The sequence below is a fragment of the Pelecanus crispus genome, chromosome 5 (genome assembly GCF_030463565.1).
Source record: "Pelecanus crispus isolate bPelCri1 chromosome 5, bPelCri1.pri, whole genome shotgun sequence".
NCBI classification, from domain to species: Eukaryota; Metazoa; Chordata; class Aves; order Pelecaniformes; family Pelecanidae; genus Pelecanus; species Pelecanus crispus.
In genome coordinates this window covers 3609517-3626588 of record NC_134647.1, presented here as the reverse complement: position 1 = coordinate 3626588, position 17072 = coordinate 3609517, and positions in this window count along the sequence as shown.

Here is a 17072-nt window from a genome sequence, read left to right as displayed (position 1 = left end):
AGAGAGCCTTTTCTTAAATTATAAAGGAAGTCTGTGACAAACTGGGAAGAGAATAGGTATTTTCTGAATCTGTCAAGCACCAACAGTATCCAGAATTTGTCCCAAATTCACCTTTTCTAGCTTAAAAAGCGATAAGAAGAAAGGAACACTGTTTGACACACAGGATAGCTAGATCAGTATCAGAAAGCATGACTCATGAGAAGAAGTACTGGTAAGAATGTGAGGACAGAAGAAAATTCAAGATCACGGGCCAGAACATGCAGAAATACAGGCAAAGTTGTACAAGAAGTGACAGAGAAGGACCAAGAGCCTAAATAAAGCATCAGTGAAGGGAAGAAGTCCTCTGGCAAGCAGTGACCGTCACACTAGTAAGGAAAGGTAATACTGACAGAGCTCCACTGTTCAAATTCCTATTCCGCCTCTGTCCACCCATTCACAGGTAGGCAATATACACTGCATATACACCAGGTACAACGGTACAGGTCACGGTGGCTGGTGTTGTTCACCAATGGAATAGGGTAAAATTCCATTAAACAAAAATTAAATTTTTAGATTGAAATCAACAAAACCCCGTAACTGTTGCGCCTGACACTCTGAACTAACTGAATGGAATTCAGTGATGAATTCAGTATAAATTAAGAACTTCAGCACTTAAAGGGGGCCTATAGGAAGGATGGGGACAATGTTTTTAGCAAGGCCTGTTGGGACAGGACAAGGGGTGATGGGTTTAAACTAAAGAATAGATTTAGAATAGACATAAGAAAGAAATTTTTTACGAGGAGGGTGGTGAAGCACTGGCCCAGGTTGCCCAGAGAGGCGGTGGAGGCCCCATCCCTGGCACCATCCCAGGCCAGGCTGGACGGGGCTCTGAGCACCCTGCTCTGGTTAAAGCTGTCCCTGGCACTGCAGGGGCTGGGCTGGGTGGGCTCTGAAGGGCCCTGCCCACCCAAAGCGTTCCATGATTCTGTGATTCTATGAAGAATTCAGTATGAATTCTTAGCAATTATCCTATTCTACCCCTTTCAACGCTCTTACGCTCCACTACAAATTGTGTGATTATAAAAAATGGTTTCAGAGGTTTGCAGTTAACTTTTTTACAACAGGAAAACACCAGCAATCACCATGCTTTTACACAAAGAATTCAGCTCAAGTCAAGATAGATTTCAACTTTGACACAAAAAGCAGAGAAACAGATTAGCTGGCAGCTTTTTAAGCAGTTGGCAGGGAACAACTATAAGTTCACTTCTCCCACTGGCTTAAAAAGAAATTTGCTATACTTATTACTGGAAAGAGACTCATACAGGAGGTTGTTCCAATCAGAGCATTATACGGTACAGCAACATTTGAGTTCAGAGTTTCAGAAATATTCGTACTGAGATTTGTAAGTCATGTGAACACTACCTTATTTCCTAATTATTCCTTTGATACTTAGGATTGAGTTGTTTCAAAAGATGTAAACTTATGTTTAAATGTTCCCCACATTTACTCAGTCTCTTCAGAAGTCTCACCTTTCTCTTTCTTACTAAAATTTTTTTCACCAAAGACAAAACATTGTCTGGTACACAGACACAGAAGTGTGATTTTTCAGTTTCTCACTGCAAGACATGATGGCAAATTGTTTAATTTTAACTTCACAGCTTCTAAGGTGCACGAATACAACATCTATACCTCCAATGAAATAAACATGAACAGAAAGACGCACTGAACTACTAATCTGCCTTATACCGCCAAGGTCACGGAGGGCACACCAGGTCAATGCATTAAGTCCCGAGTGCCAGTAATAGCTGCTCTTCCTTTAAGATGCCACTTTGCATTTGTCTAGAGAAATCAAGAAAGGAGTTAAATACACTGTGATGTAGGTGACAGGCAGAGTATGCAATTTTTAATCAGTAAATTGGTTTACAGAAGCAAACCTTCTGTTAAATTGGCTTTCAACATTAGAGCAATATACAATAAATATACCTTTACCACAGAACGATTCTATTCATAAAGAACTTAGCTCACGTAGGACCATCTTTTGGGTTTTTTTCCCCTGAATTCAGAAGTGCAGGTGATCCATGCTCTGGGCTTCACCTCAGATACAAAGTTATAAGAAAACACTACAACTGCAGTTACTCAGTGAAGGTAAGAGGCAGGCTAACACATACTGTCACATTAAGATGTCCAGACCAGGCAGCCCAACCCCTTCTGTAATTTTCAAAAGTAGACGATGGGAGTGCTTACGCCTCTTTTTCCTATGAACATTCAACACAATTTGGACATCTAAATCTCTCTTGGGCTCCTCTAAATCACAAATTTATGAGAAGGCCTCAAAATATATCTTAATAAGTTAAAGGGTTTTTGTGTTAGGTTGTTCTTTTCTTTTTTTAAATCATCATTGTTGTGCAATGTGGCGAAATGTCAGAATTCCCAGCATTTCTTTCAAAGTATTTTCTTCATGGGAACGTACATAAGAGGTGAAAGAATGGAAAGAACTGTCGTATCTCTGGTCATTGTATAATCTAAAGGCCTCAGTAGTGGACGTTTTGACTATAACCAGATGGCTGCAGGCTGCCAAACTATTCACATCTTCCGCACGAATACTGTTGCAGTAACTCTTGTTTTTCTCAGCAGCATTACACAGATCAGTCTGTGCCCCCTACTTTTGTCAAGTGTCTAAAACAAGGCTGCACAGTGGCTTCCAACCTTTTATAAGCAGACCTTACAGTCATTACCTTCTGCCCTTCATACCTCATCCCCACTTCCAGACCACCGCCTCTTCACTATTTCAAGCCTTTTGCCCACTTGACTACAAACCTTGGAATGGACACGATTTTACTGGTGGAAAAACACTTTGTTAAGTCACCATCTCAGTCTCCTTGTATGGAAATAGAGCACAGCAACGTAAGGCCTCAAAAAAGAGCTGTACAGCTTTAAAACCACAGAATCTTTTTAATTAACTTAGACCACAGCACGGGCATTTTATGACAGATATAACAGCCTGTTAAATAATACTATAAGATAGGAAAAAAGTCTGTGGTGTCCAACATGCACAGGCAGACCTACAAAGAAGTCAATGCTCTAATGTCCTAATGCCCTGTCCCTTCCGGTGTGCGCTGCAGCCCTGGGTTACGTGCTATCAACAGTTCTGCAGTGTTTCACAACTACCCGACTCTCTGCCCGAGAGCTGCTGCCTCACCAGAGCCGTAACTCCTCCGCTATCTGCTGTTCCCTCCCACGCTCCAAGCCATGCAGAAACATCAAACTGCTGTTCCTGTCCAACACACACACAGCACTCGGGTTTGGTTTTGGGCACGATTAGTTGGTTCTGCACTGCAGCTGATCACTGCTGCCTTCTTGTTATGCCTGCACTCCAGCCCTCTCCGTCGCACTCAAATTCCTGCTTCCCACACCCTCCATTGCCCCATGAACCCCTTCCATCTAGCCCCACACCCCTCCACCATCTCTTCTGTAAGCCCCAAGGCTCCTTGAGAACCTTTGGGTCCACGTCCTCAACTCTCTCTACTTCTCCTGCTCCCAGATCCCTCGCCCACTTCTCCACTCTCCATTTCCCATATTTTTCAAACTCTTTCCACGTTTCCACAATCTACACTGGCCAGAACTTGCCTGAGAGTTCGGTCACTGTTAGAGTAAAATTATATTCATAAACATAATTATTTGCGAGGTCACATCGCTTCGTAACATCCTGGCTAGTCGAACTATTCACTGTAGAAGACAAATTCTGTACGAGAGCCTTGATTATCAAATACTACTTCCATGTTGCAGAAGCCAGCACAAGTCACAGCCTTCTGCGGAAGGCTGTAAATCATCCCACTTCAACAGCTAGTTGAGAGGGACTGAATCATTTTTCTGATTGCCTGCATGTCTCCCACAGAAAATACTGGGGAGAAAAGGTGATTAGCATTCCAGTTAATAGAGCCCAAAGCTATTAATAAGAAACCCATTAAAGCCCCGAAACTAGTCAGACAAAATCCACCCCATATAATAAAATAAATCTATATCAGTAATAATTAGCAATGTATCCTGTAGGATTAAAAATAATTAAAATAATTACATTTTGAGGTATTTTTAAATAGGTGCTTCAAAGAAGCTAATAAAATTATACTCAGAACCTGTAGGCTACTGTCCTGGCAGGATATATTTTGAGTATAGTTTAAAATAATGAATTTACAAGTAATGGAGAAGTATCAGGCACTGCATAATTATTTTTAATAATCTTGCCTTCCTTCTTGAAGATAACAAAGATTTGGGGCCCCCTTTAGCAAAATTTTGTAACAGTCAAGCAGTGTGTTGCCCACTGTTCAAAACATCCAACAAGCAAACGGGTATCACTGTATTCCAAGACAGCTAACAACCATGATTACAGGGGTATACAAAAGCATATGCAAGTACAAAGCCCAGAATTCTTATGTAGGCACCAAAATAAATAGCCAGTTGTCAGGGGTGATAGCTTTACTGGCAACGGGCAAAATAATTGCTAATAATCTGGAGATTTTTTTTTCTGAGGCAGCTTACATGAAAAAGGGTGGTGAGTAAAGAAGAGCAAAGCGGTTAAGAAGCCAGCGCAGACCAAACAGGAAAAACTATGTGTGACACAATAAAGCTAAGGGAAATTTAGAGTGGACATAAGTAGAGGGAAAAAGAAAAAACACCAAAAAAAAGCTATGCACATTGCATTATATAAAGACTCAATGGACTTGGTCAAAATTTGATCGAAGAAGGCATCATCCAAAGCACTACAGGGAAAATTACTCTGCAGCATAAATTCATTAGTTGATTGGAAGTTTAAGTGATCTTACTTGTCAGAGGTTTTCTGCTTACAGGCACTACAGAATTTTTGCAGAGAATATGCAAAAGCATGAAGAACATGGGAGAAAGGGAAAGAGAATTATACAATTTCCATGAGGCCTGACAAGTTTAGGCATACAGCTTAAGATTTAAAAAAGGAGTTCTACTACACATAATTGGCTCTTACCCAACAATTTAGCTAAGTAAGATTTATGTAAACTCCTGTTTCTCAAGACAGATATCTAAACTGCACTCCACCCATACTGAATCTGCCAAACTTTTTTGTTCATAAACAACCCCATTTAGAGATGTATGGAGCTTAGGGAAAGTGAAAAGGAAAGCTCCATGCTAAAAATCCCCCAGTAGGAAATATCTTCCTGGACAAATTATCAGATGCAGAGGAATTTAAGTGGCTTACCAAAATTAAAAATGTTTATGAGGAACAGACCAGCCTTACATGGACAAACTGAGTTCCCATACTACAAGCCTAGATGAAATTATCACACTTATAAAGCAACCTTATTGTATAGCACAAAAATGCAAAACCCAGAAGCAATGCATTCTTTGCCCAAAATAAAGATTTGTTTCAAAATTAAATTTGTTTTTAAAAGAGGTCTAGAACTATTAATTTCTAAATTTCAATTAAAAATGACAGAATAACATAACAGCACTGACAAAGCAAGCCAAACAAAAGCTGTGGTAGATTAAATTTCATGCACCTATACACTGAAGACTCAAAATCTGAATTTCCCTGTACACAAAACTGATGGAACACTTCTGGTTATTCCTCTTTGAACTGTAAAATGAATTTTCAACCTTTGTTGCTACATCCCTCAGGTAATATTATCAACAGCTTCTTCAGAGAAGAGATAACTAATGCATGGGTTTGGGGTTGGGTTTTTTTAAAGTTATTAGCTTAGCTCTTAAGCCATGACATAAATACTAAGTATCTTGAAAGGATATGAATGAAAATATGGGAGAATGAAACAGACACAGAAAGCATTTTATAAGAGAAGGTGATTTAGAAGGCAAGAGCAGAAAAAGCAAATAACTGAGATATCAGATTTAGTATCACATCTTATTATTATGCATAATAAGAGAAATTTCCATGTCAGATGGTAAAGTATTTGATCATGTAGCCAGGAAGTTTTCCTTTAAACATCTACTATTCCGCAACTATTAAGTCCAGACTACAGTTCTGGAGTCTACAGTTCCCTCCCTCTCAAGTAACGAGGGTGGTGGTTCAAGAGAAAAGATGCACAAGAATCCTGATGTCTACAGATCGCCAGAAAATCCACTGAGCTACAGTTTTCCAGACAGGGTACTGTACCTTCCTCTTGCTCCCTCTCCTCCTTCCTAGGTCAGCTTCCAGAGTACGCGATAGGTAAAGCCCTCCCTCACACGTATGTGCTAGAGAGGCCATAGATGATATTCAATAAAACTTAATGCTGCATCAGTTGATTTTGAAACAAAAATTCTACTGGGTGCTAAGGGATCCATAGAAACAAGGATGATCTATTACTTGAAGTTCAACCAAGGTCTTGTGCAAAAAGCTATGCAAGGGATCACAGAGAGAGGGCTAAAGAAAAGTCAGCAGTTGCGATGAAGTGTTTTCCATCTTTTTAAATACATACTGATGACATAAAGCATAGTTTTATGGATTTGCCTGCACTGCCATATTACAGACTGTAAGCACAGGCACTGTACCTTGTTTGTCCACATGGCTTAATTCTCCTCTAGATCTGCTTTTGAAGTGATCCAACTAGATTTCTCCAGGACAAACCTAGGCCACAAGTCTGGGCACAGTTCTCTTCAGTAACTGTTGTAAGAGTCAGCGAGGAAAACACTACAGCAGCGCTGGCTCCCTGCACTCGAAACAGTCTACCTGCACAGACCTCAAATTTTTTGTGTCCTCAGTCTCCCCTACATGTCTTGACACTGCAAACAGAAAGTGTAACTTTGGTGGCATGTAATTAAAGCATCATTCTGGTGTACTGCAGCAAAGATTGCATGTTCTCAGACTTTGAACTGAACCTGCCCCCTCCTCAAAACGGCACCGTAGGTGCACAGAGCTGCCACGTGCTGCTCCCAGATGGATGGGATGGGATGGATGTGACCAACCTGTTTTAGAGGTAGCCATCCAAAGTCTTTGCACCATTTGGATTTGGGGCCAGGGACTGCTGCCAAGCTTTCTCTAATTCAGCAGTACAAGTGTGCCCAATGAGTCCACGCTCAAGCCATGTTTGTTATTTCCTTTGAAGCCCTTTCAATTCATTGAAGATTGCTCTCAAAATCTGAACAGGTAACAGGACAAAGAGAAGAACCAAAACTTTGTTTTGTCTGGCAGCTGTATACAGAGGTGTGAATTCCGAGATACTTCATGAATGAACTGTTCACATGAACTGCATTTCTGTAACTGAGAGAGCTACATCGCCGAGTGTGGTTAAGCATTCTCATGTGTTTATCAAAATAGCTGATTTCACTTTCTCATTTAGATTATACATAACCAGAACATTAGGTGACTGTTGTGGTTTAACCCCAGCTGGCAACTCAGCACCACCCAGTCCCTTGCTCACTCCCCCTCAGTGGGATGGGTGGGAGAATCAGAAGATTAAAAGTAAGAAAACTCATGGGTTAAGATAGGAACAGTTTAATAATTGAAATAAAATAAAATAAAATAGTATAATAATAATAATAATAATAATAATAATAATAATAGAAGTAGTCAAAAGGAAAACAACAAAAAGAGGAACAAAACCCAGGAAAAAAAAGTAATGCAACCGCTCACCACCTGCTGACCGATGCCCAGCCTGTCCCCCAGCAGCGATCGCTGCCCGCCGAACAGCTTTCCCCCAGTTTCTATACTGGGCATGATGCCGTATGGTATAGAACAGCCCAGTTTGGGTCAGCTCTCTTGGCTGTGCCCCCTCCCAGCTTCTTGCGCCACTGGCAGAGCATGGGAAGCTGAAAAGTCCTTGACTAATGTAAGCAGTACTTAGCAACAACTAAAACATCCGTGTGTTATCAGCATTATTCTCCTACTAAATCCAAACCACAGCACTGTGCCAGCTACTAGGAAGAAAATTAACTCTATCCCAGCCGAAACCAGGACAGTGAGATTGTCAGATGTTACGGACTAACGTGCTGACAACATGTCAGAAATGGACAGCCATTATTCTTCTCATCAAAAGTACATAATGCTGTCATTTAGCTAACCAAGCGTCTGAAAGACATGAGCAGCTGGCTCCTACTTACCTGTTTAAGACAGCAGTAGAGAACAGAAAGCAATTTGATAAATGGGCACTTGCCTGTTCCTGTTACTGAAGTCATTTGTCTCTAAGCAGCGAGCAGACTTGGAAACTTCCTCAATATCATCTTTGCTTGATATCAAATCATCAAAGATGCCAAGAATTAAAATTTTCCAGTGATGAATAGAAAGTCTTACAGACATATATCATCTTTGTTAACTTTATAACTAAAATGCAACAACTCTTCTATACCCAGGAATGGAAATGAATGCCATGTAAGAGCTCTCCCAGCTAAACACCTCCAATCTCAACTGCATTAGAGAAACCCCATCCTACTGGTGTTTCCTGGATATCCATCGCATACCAAGTTCATAGTCTGCACATCCTTATAAAGGCCACAAGTACATACACATAGAGACTGAAAATAAATACACAGTGCTAATAAATAGAATGCAAAAATGCAGTAATTAAAAGCAAATGTAATGAACTGTTATGTCTAGACTATTCCAGAAAGACTGGTATTAGGCTGGTTTTTTACCTCTTTTATTATGTGTCCTAGAAAGAAAAGTATCCAACATGAAAATGAACACATTAAAAAAAAAAAAAAAAAGAAATCTGTCAGAAGATGTTGCAGTTTTAAGGAAGAATGATAAAAACATATAAAGAAGGAATCGGAGAGAAGGCAAACTGACAGAACAGGATGAAAAAAACCTTCAGCTTAGAAAATTTGGAAAAAGTCAAAAGCAGAGAAAATTATCTGAAATGCTTTTGCAGTAGAAAAAAAAAACTAAATAAAAACCATCTAGCAAGGTAACGGTGAATAGCAGCTCTATGAGTTAGCAATTGAGCTTGGCAGTAAAAATAAAAGCTGAAGTGATACACACTTGCATACGCTGAGACTCCGAGGTTTTTCATTACCAGAAAGATTTAAATTAATGACAGGAGATTCATGGAAGAATAATAAAAATCGTAAGTGAACAGAGACAAATGAAAAATCATCAGAACTTAGAAAAAAACCCTCAGATATAGACACCATAGTTTAACACAATTATGAATAAATTGGGGGGAAATGAGTACTGCCTACGCATTTTTAAATGGTATAAATATTAGTGCTGAAATTGCTGTATTTAACTCAATGGGAGTTTTGCCATTGTCTTTATGGGGGCAATGAGTTGACTTAGAAATAGGAAGGGAGAAATATAAGATACAACCAGAAATGAGCTTCAAGTTAGACTTGTTAAATTTGTTGAAAGTAGGGTATTTTGAACTGAGAAAGCTACCTAAAAGAAATGATGGGCGCTTCAGCACATGTAGTACTCAAAATAGCCTGAAAAAACAGCCTGGAAAGCACATAGCAGGTATAGTCCTATACTGTCAACTGAATTAAATGTGCTCAGCAAATTTCTGTGGCTTCCAAATTCACCAATATTGCTGCAAGAATTTTAAAAGTCAGTAGAGAGACTATCCAGGGACAAAGAAAGTTCATATCCACCAGCACTAATTCTAATAATAATCGTAGTCCCATAATAGGCTCTGTGCTTGTGTCAGTCCCTATTCTATATTCCTCTGACTCTGAGTCACCACAAGATTCTGTTTCTATATCCTCCTGCTTAACTCGGATGTAGATTGAGCTGGTGTTAGACAGCAACACATGGTACAACCTGATGGAAACTCTTAAATACTTGTTAGTTCTGCAGCAGACTTCTAGAAGATCTTAGTCTTTTATTAGGATGTGTCTACACATCACAAAAAAGCACGGTGCACAGGCCTTCAAGTTAATATTGACCAAACTACTGTCACAGCTTGAGCTTGGGCCCCTAAAGCAACACCACTGCATCCTCAAAGGGCTGTGTTCAAGCTAACGTGCTCTACAAGAAGCTCTTGCTGCAAAGGCGTGAAGGCATAGCTACCTTGCTTCCAACACTGGAGCTAACCCAAGTGGGACTGAAGTCCTCATCATACCCTACTCTTCTGAACAGATGTGCTCTAATTACTCTTTTTCAACAGAGAAACAAAATTAGAATCCGAGATATCTATGATGATGTTTGGTATCACTGCGCTTTTGCCCTAAAATTAGCACCGAGAAAACTCATAAAATAGCAGTCCATAAGCTCTATGCAAATAATTTACAAGTCTCTCGCTCCCACTCAAAAGAGGATGTGTCAGTGTGAGTAGAAGGGAAACAAGCTATCTGCAGAAGCAAACTTGAGGAAAGTGGGAAGTTTTAAGAAGACTAATGCACTTAACAGAACACAGAACAAAAGCTGTAACAATTACACTTACAAACATACACAGAGCTGAATTCAAAAGAAGTTAAACCCTGCAGAGCAATGTTATTCTTTTTACAGGTAAAGGATGCAAATGTCCTTTCTAAGATGCACAACAATTTATGTTTCATGTCACTACTGTCATTGCATCAGGTCTGGACATTTCAAGGACTACAGAAAAACAGACAGTAATTGAGCTCAACACGGGATTTTTATACATGTAGAATTACATGTACTTACATCACCTCTTCACCTGAACCAGGCTCATATTTACAATCATGGTGTGAAAGACACCCTGCCATCTGTGATTTTTATTGAAAGAAAATACCAAGCCATAAGAAGCAGCTAATACTAACTGCAGCAGCTGTGCACTGTCTCCAAAGAGAATTATGGGACATGCATTGAATGCATGGCATTGCTTTGTAAGGATTTGATTAGATACAGTTTGGTAAGAAAAAATGTTATCCATCAAATAAACAGTCTGCTATTTTAGAAGTTAACTTCTGTGTGTACAGCCTAACACATTTTCTTTCCTATATTTCAAATGTAGGGTAATTCCAAAAACTGCTTCACTAGAAGTAATTAATTCTGTCTATAGAATAGGGAGTGAAGCTAATTACAGATAAAAAGTATCTATAAAATGAATTAAAATTCACAAGAATACATTAATAAAGGCATTTGACCATTTATTTTTAATGCTTTTAGGAGCATCTACTCCTGAAATGAAGAGCATAACAGCATCTAGCAAAAATCTCTCTTTTGAAGAATATAATTTTAAAAAGGCAAATACACAGTGTAGCTGCATTTAAGATGTTATCGTACAAGTTCTCAAGCTACTACTGACACATACGGTACAAATTCTGCTGTCTTTGAAGTCATAAGCTGACTATAACGCAGTGGAAGTAAACAGAGGATTTCATTACATTTTAGCTCTACCTACATAGAATACTAGAAAATACTGGTTACTTCTGACTTTGGTTAATTATTTATATCCTTTTAAGGTGTTTTAACAGAAAATAAATAAATAATTGTGCCACTGGAATTAAATTCTCATCTACTATAAGCACTATGCTTCACTCCTACACAACTATTGCAACTGGAAAACCTACGTTATGCCCCTTACAATGTAGTTGAAAACTCAGGCCCATTTATTTAAGAGCTGTCAGTGACACAATCTACGCATTCTGACTTTCCCTAATCTAGAAAACCTTTTTGATGTAATACTTCATGCACCTGTAAAACTTAATGAACGAACACAAAATAATGTGCATACATTTTCATTGAGTTCTACTGTCCTCATTTTTTTCTGCTAATAAAGTGAAAAGGTTATTCTGTGAGATTGATTCTGCAAATTTTTGAGAACTGTCCTGTTCTAACGGACAGCTCACAGCTTGTAAGAAACAAGGATGCAGAGCTCTGTTGTTTTGTTTAATCACAATATAGAAGGGAAGAATAACAGTCATTCTCATTTACATACGCGACCATAATTTTGGGGGATGTGAGAATGCATGATGCTTACAAATTATCTTGAATGGTAATTTTTGTTCATGTGACACTTTTCTAAAATTTAAGAATAAACACATGTGAGAAACCAACAGGCAATAAACAAGTGGCTGTTCTTTTATTACAAACATTTTATACATCAGTGGCTTGAAATAATATGGATGCTATTTCCATCCACTTAAAAATAACTCATAGTGCAGTATTTTCTTGTTACTATTGGGGGTGGGAGCAAAAATAGCTTTCCAAAAGAATATTTGGCTTAGGAACAGTGTGCTATATTTTTTTAAATAAAAGATCTCATGACACCCAGGCATTTGCAACTCAAGAACGTGAAAAATCAGCTGGAGCTCTCACACTAGTGAACATAACAAAATGCCCCTTATAGTCCCCAAAAATCTTGATGTGCAAAGGAGCACTTCATAATGATGTGGGATTATAAACATTAACCATACTGCAACAAGCTGATTTATAGCAGCAAATAAAAACATACTGTCAGGCAATTAACATACTATTAAGTGTAGTGTTTACTACCATGAGGCATCCATCAGTGTAAATAAACTTCTTCCATTAGCTCTTTATTGGGGCCTGCCACTGTACTACTTCTTCAGGCTCTCCTAACTGAAGGATATGGTTTAGATCCTCACCCAATGCAAAATAAAAGAACTCACCCATGGTATTTCTTTACAGCAAACTCATAGCAGTAGAAGGAAAACAAACTGTACTGGCATTACTTTATTAGTTGATGATCAATCCTGACTGAAGTGTTTTCTGCCACACTTCATTCTTATCCCAGTACTGGATTCTTCCCAAGTATGTGAGCAAATCACTGCTGAACCCTCTGATACACCATAAAGCTAAAAATGTTGTCTTAGGTTATCAAAATGACTCAAACTAGCACAGCGAAGCACAGTAAACAGCTGGTCACATGGTTACACACAGCAACGCAGGAGGTCATTCTGTAAGGACAGTGGGAGCTTAAAAAAGATCTAGAAAGAAATAAGAAACTGAACCAATAACCAAAATGCTACTATGATCTCATCCTTCTTTTTAAGAGATACTGTAGTAGCAGTAAAGAGAACATTAGGACTATTTTGGCTTCAGCTATGCACGGATGATTGGTTAGCTGTCTACAGGGAAATACTGTTCTTTAAAAATGGCCACACAGCTTTTGAAGTGAAACTGTATCATGGGGGGCAAGTAACAGCAGCACTCATTCAGGACCCCAGTTTCAGACAGTTGACATGATCCTCTACCGACGATCTTCCCTGGAACTCGTTGCAATGAAAACACAAAAAAGATTTCAAAAAATGTAAAAAAAAGTAGCTATGTTCACAGTTCCTCACTCTCCCCCATACACACACACACTGTCATTTTAAAATACCATTAGCTAAAATTTTTCATCGAAGCGGTGCATTCACCAGCTACATTTTATTACAAAAACTGTCAAGTATTTTATTTGTACCTACACTGTGAACTGAACCTTAAGCTGGGCTTGGGATAGCTCAGCAGTGTGGAGCTAGGAAAGGGAACTTACACCATTACTGTATCTCCCTTACTCTGCTCAAGGCGAATCCCAGCGTAACACTGACTCAGGTGTACCGTAGCGTACGCAAGTTACACAAAGTATTTATTACACTTATATGCAGGGATCCATGGGATATGGACCCTCTATCCTCCTTTCATTGCTTCTACGTCCAGGATGGATGGAGGTATAGAATTTGGGTCTGTGTCCCTCACTCAGGAACTCTTCTCACACTTGGACAAACCATCCCTCAAAGACAACTCGAATAGCACAGCATCGGTAAAGTATTATTTTTATTGTCATATTATCTGTTCCCAAGTTCTATCTAACCTCAGAAAGGACTGGCCAATTCTAAAATGAAATAAAACAAACCATCCACAATATCAGATGTTTTATGAGAAGCCTAGACTTGGGAATTGCGGCAAAGTTGCTCAGTCGGTTTCTTGCATTTATGTCAATACTCAAGAATGCAAGGGAACAACACCTGCATTTTAATTATTTCATATTCCTCCTCCTACGCTAGATTACTGTAGGGCAACAGTTTCCACTTCTCAATTACTCATAAATGTCTTCTCACTTTGTTCCATACCTCCGTTGCTACAGATAAAATACCTTACTTGTAAATGGAAAGCACTTTTTTCTTCAAATTCCCCCTTAAAACCCACTTCCACCTATGATGCCCACAAGAAACTGCCAGCTGATAATGCTTAGCTCAGAGGATGGGGGCTTTTCAGCTCTACTGAGTTAATGGAATTTTTGTCCTACACAAAGGAAAGCTGCCAGCATGATGATCTAGTTTTGTATGAGGAAGTGTAGAAAAATGAAATATCCCAATGGATCTCAGAGAATCCTGCTTCTGGCAACCCATCACTTTTTTTTGTGTGTGTAGCATCCTGCCAACAGATTATAGATACTATCAATTATAGAACAGGGTCCATATGGCAAAAGTTTGCCCTATTTTGTAATTGACACCTCAGAAAATATTCATAGCTGCATGGTGATGACTAGAGTTTTTGTTGACTGTAATGGGATTTCCAAACTCTACACATTTAGGAAATCTAAATGTGAGTACCTGCCATACTGCTAGTAACTCAACACTTTATAAGGAATGTCACAACAATAAGCACGTTTTCCTTAAATCTGCAAATCCCAGAGTCATGAGATTATGAGAGAATTTGAGGTGAAAAGAGAGTTTGTGTTTCCAAAAATTTTTTCCAAAGTAAATTGCTCAGGGGGAAAAAAAAAAAAAATAACGTATTTGGTCATTAATACAAGGTAAATTTCCTTCAGGCACACTCAGTGCACAGCAGATTGGCATGCGCTACACATAACGAGTGCTGCCCCTCTCCACCGACGCTTCCTGTGCCAACAGTGCCAACGTTTCATGGTCAAAAAGCTACAGGACAGCCTGGTCTGCTGCGAGACCCTGCCATGACCTTTTTTTCCCCCCCTTGTTTAAACTGTGAACTGTTTCTACAGACATAACCTTTCAAATGTCTGTGATACCTAACACAAAATGAAACGCAAGATCAAATGATGCTTTTGTCAAGTACTCAACAGGCAGCAGCTTCTGTACAAGTACTTCAATTTTCCCTTTGTAGATCTTCCTTTCCAAACAAAGGTGGAATATTTCTACAGTAACTACAACAGTGTATAGTGGACTCATAAAAAATGTTCTCATGGAAGGTTAACTCTATCAAAACAGAAAAAGCCACGATAAAGAAAAAAGCTTTGTTACATGGTTACAGGAGAATTTATCTGCCATTTTCTAAGCATTACTGACAGATATAAAGTTGTACAGTACTCTTATTTAAGTCTAATGGAAGAAAGAAAATGATCCTGTGGACTTTAATTTTCTTCCTGTAAGACAGCTCTGACTTCATCTTCTATTCTTAACCCTTACTGAATAATTCAAAATAATTATATTATTAAATAATATTTCATAATAATTATGCCAATTCTCAATGATTCAAAGACTTTTTCTTGTTTAACTATTTGCATCCTGTATCTAGCAAGTATCAATTTGAGTGACCCTAAATTCCTCATTAAAAAAAGCTAGACAGAATTTGCAAAGAAGAGAATATATATTACATCAACTGATATAATTCAGACAAAAAAGGCAGATTTTTGGGCACAAAGCCCTTCCTCAGGTCAGGAGAAAAACTGCCATAGAACTTTTTAAATAGCTAAAGGTGTATTTTTCTGATTTATGGCATTTAAGATGAGATTTTTAAGTTTGAAACAATTAACAACTTGAAAGTTCACAAATTCTGACAAATTACTTATCAGGTACAAGACTATATGTTATAAAATGATAAAAGTGGAGGACTGAACTAATAGGTTACCCTGATTAGTAAAGTATTGCGTGTACGCCAACCACTAACAAGTAGGCACTACAGGCAGACCTAACAGTTCCTGTGCTAAGATGTTTGCAAGTAAGGAAAAACATGGACAGCTAGTAAAAGAGAAGTTCAGGTGTCCCACCTCTTAATTCAAAACTGTATCAATGCACCTGTATTAACTAGGTAAACCCAGCAGCCAAAAAAATATTTAGTGGGGAATAGCAGAATCTACTGCAGTTCTTAGAGAAGTGCTCCTGGACCAGCTCTTGGAACCTGTTCTCCACAGACCAACAAAACTTCCCATTTCAAGACCTCATGAGAAAGAGAGTGGACCACTATTCCAACTACAGGAGCAGGAATTTTCTTCATAGTTTTAGAACACTGAAACTTAATCTCTTGCCTAGAAGCAAAGAAAGGACATTTTAGTTGGGCTAATTATTTGATGCAACTCTGTCTAAAAAAAAACCAGCAGGCTATTCAATTAGTTAGGATTGGCAGCAAAAGCTGTAGCGTAAGCCTAAAGCTATATCAGAAACTCATGTCAAAAGCAAGCTTTTTAATCCTGATTTATAGGATTTCTTGAGGCACAAAGCTTTGATCCTTTTTTTAGTATCACAAAAAATTGAGAGGTCTTGTGAAATATATGTGATAGAATCTATGGGCTGTATATCGACACAGCAAACACGCATTCAGCCACCACCTCTAACCTACAAGACTGCTTGCTGTCACACTCGGACACAAGAAAGAAGTCAGTGCATACATACAGACACTACGCAAATGCTTCCACCAATTTGTCATTAGCCTGAAGGATGTCATTCTCAACAACAGAGGCACTATCAAAACCAACATAAAAATACTAAAATATCCACAGTTTTTAAAACATACATTGACAAACTTTATATAATATTTAGGCATAATACCCTTTGAATAGCAATCCGGGGCTCTGCAGAGCTTATGAATGACTAAATTCTCACCAACTAAGCAATAGCAGGCTTCAGCATTAATACACGTATCAAGAAAGTACCCCAATAATTTCAAGTACAGCAAAACCTCAGTTTGAACTGTCACGGACTATTACACAACTGCTGCACTCAATGCCAAAGGTGGCTGCATTTCAGCAACGAGAGAGTGAGTCATCACTTGCACAATCGGAAAAACTCTTGGGATGAAAAGTACTGTACAAGTCATTCATAGTATCACCAGTGTTCCAGTACTGAAATTGGCCACATGCATGAAAACACTCCCACTTACTGCAAAAACAAAGCATGACTGTCAAGTGTTCGGCTATACATCCTATATCTACTTACACCTGTTATCTTTGTTATTTTTGGCAACAGTGGTGGAGGAGTCCAGTTGAAGTGTAGATTTCACTACAGCTACGGCATACTATTCAACCTGTTGG